Genomic DNA, 7690 nt, shown 5'->3' on the forward strand with positions numbered 1-7690 from the left:
CTATTTGGGGGGCTCCAGGCCCCTTGCTTTGTGCCAGTGGTGAGGCAACATTTGCCAGTAGGAGAGTAGGGCACAGAAACTTCTCTCACAGTATGAGCCATGGAACAAAGGTGAGAGTAAGCAGGTGGCCAGAGTCCCACAATCCCCTTCAACAATGTCCCCAGTGACCTAAAGATCTCCCTCTACGTCTTACCTCTTAAAGGTTTCCCGCCCACATTCCAATAGTATCACTCTGGGGACCCAGTCTGACGCAGGTCTTTAAGGGACATTTGACATACAAAATAATAGCAGATCTCCAGTGCCTAGGTCAGTTCTTTGCACACCTTGTTCAGTGAATGAATGAATTTGACATGGACCTTCCTGAATATAATAACTCATCCAATTCTTTCAGTCTTCACTTGAAATTCTACCAATTTTTCAGCTTTTGATTGTCTTTTGCCAGGTATTAATATTAAATTATTTGAAGATGGAAACATACTTCTTTGAAGCAAGGCACACGAGACGGTTTGAACTCTCAGGTATGATTCCTGTTTCGTAAAATCCTTCTAAGGTTGAATTGTGACCACACTTGCCTCTTTTTGAGGCCTTAGCCTGAGTTTCCCAGGAGACATGGCCTAAGACAAAGCTTATAGAACTCTTTTTCACTGTGTATGGAGAGGGGAGGAAGGAGATAAGCAAAATCCGATATAAAGAAGAGTAGTGGGGCAGGGCAGAGCATCAGAGACACAACCAGCAGCTAGGTGGGCTGTGAGTTGCAATTGAAGGTTTTGTGGATCATTAGAGATTTTTAATCTCTATTCAAAGATCAGTTAAAGAACAAGATTTTAAGCAGGGAATTTGAATTGTGAAAAGATCAGCGTGGATACTGGTGGAGAGAGGATTGTGAGTGGGCAGTGAGAGCTCCGAGAGCCATGTTAGAGGGTTTTCAGGGGGCCTAGGAAAGAGTTAAGAGAAGCATTGAGCAGGCCAGCTCTCCAGCTCCATCCCTGAGCAGCTGCACTGCTTTTTAAAGTCAACTTTGAAATAAGCCTGTCCTTCAATCTCTGTCTCCTTTTTTTCTCCCCATGTGCCTTAAAAACTGTTTACAAGACAATCCAGCTCTTCCTACTGAGAGGTCACAACCCCCAAACACAGATTATTAATAGTTTTTAAATGCTGTTTCCTCCATTTTTACTGCTTCCAACAAAAAAAATTGGGGGGAGGTATGTGCCGGGATCGAACTTGGACCCTTGCACTTGCGAAGCAGGCGGCAGAACTATTGAGCCAAACCCCGGGCCCTCCAACAAATATTCTTTACAAGCATTCAGTGAAGGCAATCCAGGAAAATGTGTATTCCTCAAATAATGTGTGTTCCTTCATTGCTTTAAATGAAATAATTGAAAGAATGAACCACAAGAGATTTTTGTAAGACTGTAAGTATAAGGTAGTGCCCCGTTTTCTGAGAAATTCTTTAAGGAAAAATCTTGCTTTATATTCACTCACAGCTAGGCTAAGTGGCATGCATTGTAGTCCAAGCTACTCAAGAGGCCTAGGCAGGAAGAATTCTTGAGGCCAGCCTAGGCAACATAATGAAACCTCATCACAAAGAAAGAATAAAGAAAGAGTGAGCCAGGTAGGTTGACACTCGCCTATACTTCCAGAACTAGGGAAGCTGAGGCAGGAGAATTGCAGAGAGTTCAAAGGCCAGCCTGGGCTACATAGTGAGACCCTCAAAAAACCAAAAAAGAAAAAAAAAGAGAGTGAGTGAAAGAAAAGAAAAAGAAAAAGGATATTTAGATTCAGTCACACTCAACATCTGCTGGACTGTATAAGAACTGAGGACAATGCCAGAGATGGCAGCACATGCCTGTAATCCCAGCACTGAGGAGGCTGAGGCAGGGGGATTGCTGTGAGTTTAAGGTTAGCTTGAACTGCATAGCCAGACACTGTCTCAAAAACAAGAAGGGGTGGGGATTGAGGAATAATATATAGACTGTATAGAATGTTAAAATGTTTTATGAAGAAGCAAGAGGAAGCATAATGAATTCTGGAATTGAATAAAAGTCAGTGTAGCTGGAGCTTAGAATTGGATGGGAGATAAATTTAGGATGATAGGACACACAATGGCATTAAATGTTGATATGTTTAAGGACAATTCCAGGAAAAAATAAAAATAATTAATATATATATATATATATATATTTTTTAAACACTTCCTTTATAGCTAGTCAAAGGAATGGAAACTAGACTATTTGGATAATATTTTATTCAATTACCAAATTTTTTATATTATATATTTTTTGCTGCAGAGGATATGAAAAAGAAATTTCCTCTTTTTTCAAAATTAAAAGCAGACCCACAAAAAACCAGACAATTTATTTGAAGGTGGGAAAAGGGGGAAGAGAGAGAGACAAAGAGGGAGAGAGGGGAGGAGGAGAGAGAGGACAGAGACAGCTATTCTGGACCAGTGGGGAGCATTAGAAAGGAAAATACAGGGCCAGGGATTTAGCTCAGTGGTTCTGGTGCCTGCCTCGCAAGCACAAGTGCCTGAGTTCAATCCCTGGTAGCAAAAAGAAAGGAAAATACATTCTGATGGTGCAAGTAATCTTGCTGGAATGCTATCTGGCCATTTAAGTACAGAAATTCAAAAGTGTTCATCGATATCTCTTTGTCCCTTCAACTTTAGTTCCGGGATTAGTTTTTAAAATTGAGGTGGGGTCTGGGTCTGTTGCTCAAGCTGACCTTGGAGTCCTCTCAAGGGAAGTCTTGCATATATCCGCCCCACCCCATCCCCAGCAATGGCTGAGCCTTCACAGTGGTTCTGATCTGCCTTTCCCTGAGGACTCATGATGTTGAGCACTGTCAATGCACCTGTTTGTTGTTTGAATATCTTTGGAGAAATGTCTGTTCCGGTCCTCTGCCTATTCTTAAATCAGATAATTTGGGGGATTTTTTTGCTTTGGAAGTGTTTGAGTTCTTCACATGTTCTGCACAGTCCCTTGTCAGGTGAATAATTTGCGAATAGGTTGAAGGTTATATCTCTACTCTTCTGATTGTTTCTTCGCTGTGCAGAAGCTTAGGGTCTCATTATGTAGCCAGGCTGTTCTTCAACTCCGGGTGACCCTCCTGTCTACAGCTTTTGGTTAGACACTGAACATTTCCTGGAATGGTGTAATGCTGGAAATTTCTTAGGTCTGTTCTCATAATTGGCATCCCACATTGGCAGAGGAAAGCCTGGAGAAAGCTGATTGCATCTTCAGCACCTACCAGCCCAATGAGCAATTCAGTGATAAATTATGTTTAAAGAAGAAAAGTTGCATCTGAAAGCCGAAAGCAGACAACTTAAATGGGAGAGCGCTAAGCCAAGCGTGGTGTTGCACATCTGTAGTTCTAGCTACTCAGGAGGCTGAGGCAAGGAGGATGACTTGAGCCCAGAAGTTTGAGACCAGCCTGAGCAACACAGCAAGACCTCATCTCTTAAAAGGAGAGAGAGGGGTGGAGGGCGGGGAGAGATTAAGGGAATTAAAAATCACATACAATGTTTCTTTTGTTATATAGTGGTGATTGAACTCAGGGCTCAGGGCCTTTAAACTGAGTTACATCCCCAACCCTTCAGCCCTTTCTAATTTTTTTTCTTTCATTTTGAAATAGGGTCACACTAAGTTGCTAAGTTGCCCAGGCTGGGCTCCAGTTTACAATCTCCCTGCCATGGCCTCCCAGAGTGCTGGGATCACAGGCACACGCCGCACCACCACAACTGGCTGAACAGCGTATTTGCAATGTGCTCTCTTACAAGTTGCCCAGAGAAGCCTTATTACATTGAATCATGATGACTTCTCAGTAGCCATCTAGGCACTAATGAAGTGCTAAGGCCAAGGCAAATTCCATAATCATTTTACTACCCCAATGGACCATCTGCCGGAGTACAAAGAGCTGTCCCTGAAGACTCCTCGGCTGTATGTTTCCTATTTTTACGTGTTCTCTACTGCATTTTATACTCAACTAATCCCCCTTGAGCAATTTCAGATGGAGATAATGTGAAAAAGAGAAGACTCATGATTCGTGGTCATTCCTTCTGTTCTCCCATACTGTTGTGTGCATCCTGAGAGCTTTTCCTCACACGGTCTTAGAAGCCACTTGCTCCACATTAGGAAGAGGAAGAGAAGGAGGCAGAGCTGAACAGACTTCAGAGGAAAGAGAAGGGTGGGAGGCTGCTTTATAAAGTGAGAAGCTTTAGGGAGCAGGAAACGCTTTGAGGGTTCCGAAGGTGCTGCTAGTACCGTATTGCATGACTCCTTCTTCTGCCTCCCTTGAAAAGTTCAGCCAAAAAAGGTGACAGTGTCCATCAGTGTTTTAAAGGGGGACTGGCATTGTTGGGATGAGATGACATTTGGGCGTCAGAGAAGGCCAAGGAGGCTCAGGACACTCTTACAGGTCTGAGCGAGGACAAAGAGGGACTCTTTTCTCCTCACGTTACAATTAACAAAGAGGCAAAAAGGCCATGCACGCCCACTTGTGTTTACATTTATCTAGTCTATGGATGGGCACACAGTTAGAATTTACTCATCCACTTATTACTCACTAATTTAATACCACCGTAGCTCTTACTGTTGGCCAGGGACAGTACTATGCTAAACGGCTCCTGGGATAAGCACCAAGTAATAAAAACCTGGTCCTTGTCCACTTGGAGGCTACAGTTTATAGCTTTTAGTCTAATGCAAGGAAAGTGTTCAAAACATAGCCAGGAGCACGCATACCAGGAACACCTGCTACTCAGGAGGTGAGGTGAGAAGACTACCTGAGTCCCAGAGTTGAAGACCAGAGTAAGCAACATAGCAATAACGGAGCACAGTTGGGATGATTGGACCACACCCACCACTGGCGGGAACCTGGGCTGTGCCTCAGGGCCGAGCCCCCCACCAACCTTTGTCTTAAGACCTACATCGGAGGCAGAGATAAGAAAAACAAAGACCCTGGTCCTTCCCTGCAAGACTCCTAGGTCCCAAACCAGATAAATGCAAGCCAGACTCACCGGCAGGACCTGCAGTAACTCCTTTCTTCACTTGGTGCTCCCTGAAGGTTCATGCATAGGCACTGCCTCTCATCCATCTGATTATAACAGAGTGAATTATGGGAAAGGACAGCTGACCTGACTCAGCATCTTACATTCACATTGTCAGTCATGTTCTGGATGACCCAATGGGATGCACCCTACACCCAGCGCAGCATTTTAAGTTCTTAAACCCAGTGCCTTTTGTCATTGTGCCATTTTTCCTTTCTGCCAGTGTGATCCTGCTCACTCTGAGCATACCGTGGCCTGATTCAAACTTCGTTGCTTTTTCCTTACAGTACCAAGCCATGTCCAATGATTCCCTGTTCATCATGAATAAGAACCTAGAAACCTGTCCAGTTTTACCCATCACTCATGGTAAGAGCAAGACTGTGTCTCAAAAAACCCAAAACAAATTGCCAATGACAATAAAAAGGAAAACAAATGTTGCAAGTAAATGTGCTATAATATATGGGTTTTGTTATTGCAGTTTAAAAAAAAGCAAAACAAAACTTTTCATATAATTTAGTTATTAATACATTACAGCTTTACTGTAATCTTACTGTAAGAAAAAGGCCTGTAGTGCACCAATTTAAAGTTTCACTCTTTGTAGGAATGCTTTATAGGAAAATAAAAGTCAATCCTTTACAGGCTAGATACAAATGAATATTGTTTAAAGTTGCTCTACTCAGTTAAATGGATAGGTGATTGGTTTTCTCAAAATAAGTCGATAATTTAAAAGTATATTATTAAAAGATGCTTCAGGGGCCAGGGATTTAGCTCAGTGGCTCTGCTGCCTGCCTCAAAAGTGCAAGGTCCTAAGTTCAATCCCTGGTACAAAAAAAAGATACTGCAGTATGCTTCTTCATTTCAAGTTTTTCCTATACACACATTTGGTTATATCTATGCATATTTTAAATATACTTTTTGTTGCAAAACAAAAGGCTGAGATAGAGAATCACAATGAGAGTCCTGTTTTGAATGCAGCTGGACATCAGAGACGTCCCTGAGTGGGTAAATTTAAGTTGAAGAAGTCATATTTAAGTTGAGGTCTAAAGGAAGACACAAAGCTAAGAAGTGAGAAGGCAGGGAAAAGCATCCTATCTGGGGAGCAGCTGTACAAAGGCCTCCAGGAAAGGACAGCAACATTCCAGATGGAGGTCTGAGGAAGCCGATGAGGAAGACTGGCATTTGACTCAAAAGGTCGAAACATGGGCTCTGACTGGTCCACCCTGAGCCACGCACCAACCCCACAGGTAGAGGCCTAATACTATGGGAGGAAGAAAGGCTGTGACTAGAGAAAGAGGGATCAGAGCCCAGTGAAGGAGTGACTGTCCTTATGACGTCCATAGAAGAAAGAAGACCAATAGAATGCAACCTCTGAGGGTCGTGAGGTGCCATTCTCGCTGTACCATGTTTGCTCACACTCTACCTGGGGACAGATGAGCGACACCTCATTGGTGACACCAGACAAGGCTTTAGGAGGAGGGTGCAGAGGCTCTCCCTGGGAGCTGGGTCTGCCGCACAGATGCCACTCAGTGCTCTGCTGGCCAAGGCAGTGCCTCCCTGGCAGATCGGGCCACCTCTAAGGGTGGGTAGGAAGGTTGAGGTGTGTGAATAATTGGGGTGGGGAGACCCTAACTTAGCCTCCTCAGTTGCACTACTTCAACTTACCCAGAAACCCTCCCTGCTTTGCAGGTGGTAAGGAGAAGACACAGAAGTGCCAGACCTCTAGCCAATGGAGTTCCGTGGCATATGTGAGTTCTTTTAGTTGGGGCTCTTTATTATAAGAACAAAAGTTCAACTCTAACTCACACAATTACAACAAAAATGTTTCTGGTATCCATTCCCATGCTGAGATGTATAGGGAGTATGTCCCTGATTTTCTGTCTCATTTCATTTTTACTTGGCTGGGCTTCATTTCCCAGACTCTTTGGTGCCTTCAGGCTTTCTTCAAGCAGAGCAAGACAGCCCCAGGCCAACATCCTAGCCTGATCACTGCCTATTTAATCTCCAAATACTGTATGTGTACATCAGGTCTGAAGGAAGAACTGTGATCACCCTACCTAGTAATCATGTCTTAACCTCTGCACCAATCATTCCGGTCAGGGCCAGATCCTAGTCCTCTACTCAACCCTAAGACCAAGGTTGTCAGCGAATTGTGATTTCAGCCCTTGAAAATGGTGGATGTAGTCATCCAATAGTTTGGTACACACCATTACGCAACAAAGGGGTGGAAAATGATACTGAAGAGGCAAAAGTGACCAAGCTCAGAGTAATAAGGGAAACTAAAGATAAATTATTTTAGAGAAGCCCGGTGTGGTAGCACATGCCTCTAAGCCCTGCATTCAGGAGGCTGAGGCAGGAGGATTGCCATGAACTACATAACTAGACCCTATCTCAAAAATTTTTATGTTAAAGAGTTGCACAAATAAGGTAAAATTTATCATACTACAGCTTGCCCTGGCTCTTGCAGAACTCACACATTATACTTTGCTTAAAGAGCAAAAACATAAAACAAAAGTTTTGTTTCTCATAAAACAAAACTCAAGATGAGAAAATGCAGCCAGACAGGAAATAGTAATCTTGCTCTCCACAGAAGTATACAGAAGAACAAGGACTGGGGTGGGCTCCTCCACTGAGGTGAAAACAGCATGGAAA

This window comes from Fukomys damarensis, unplaced genomic scaffold, assembly GCF_012274545.1.
Source record: "Fukomys damarensis isolate Sample0158 unplaced genomic scaffold, DMR_v1.0_HiC HiC_scaffold_13, whole genome shotgun sequence".
NCBI lineage: Eukaryota > Metazoa > Chordata > Mammalia > Rodentia > Bathyergidae > Fukomys > Fukomys damarensis.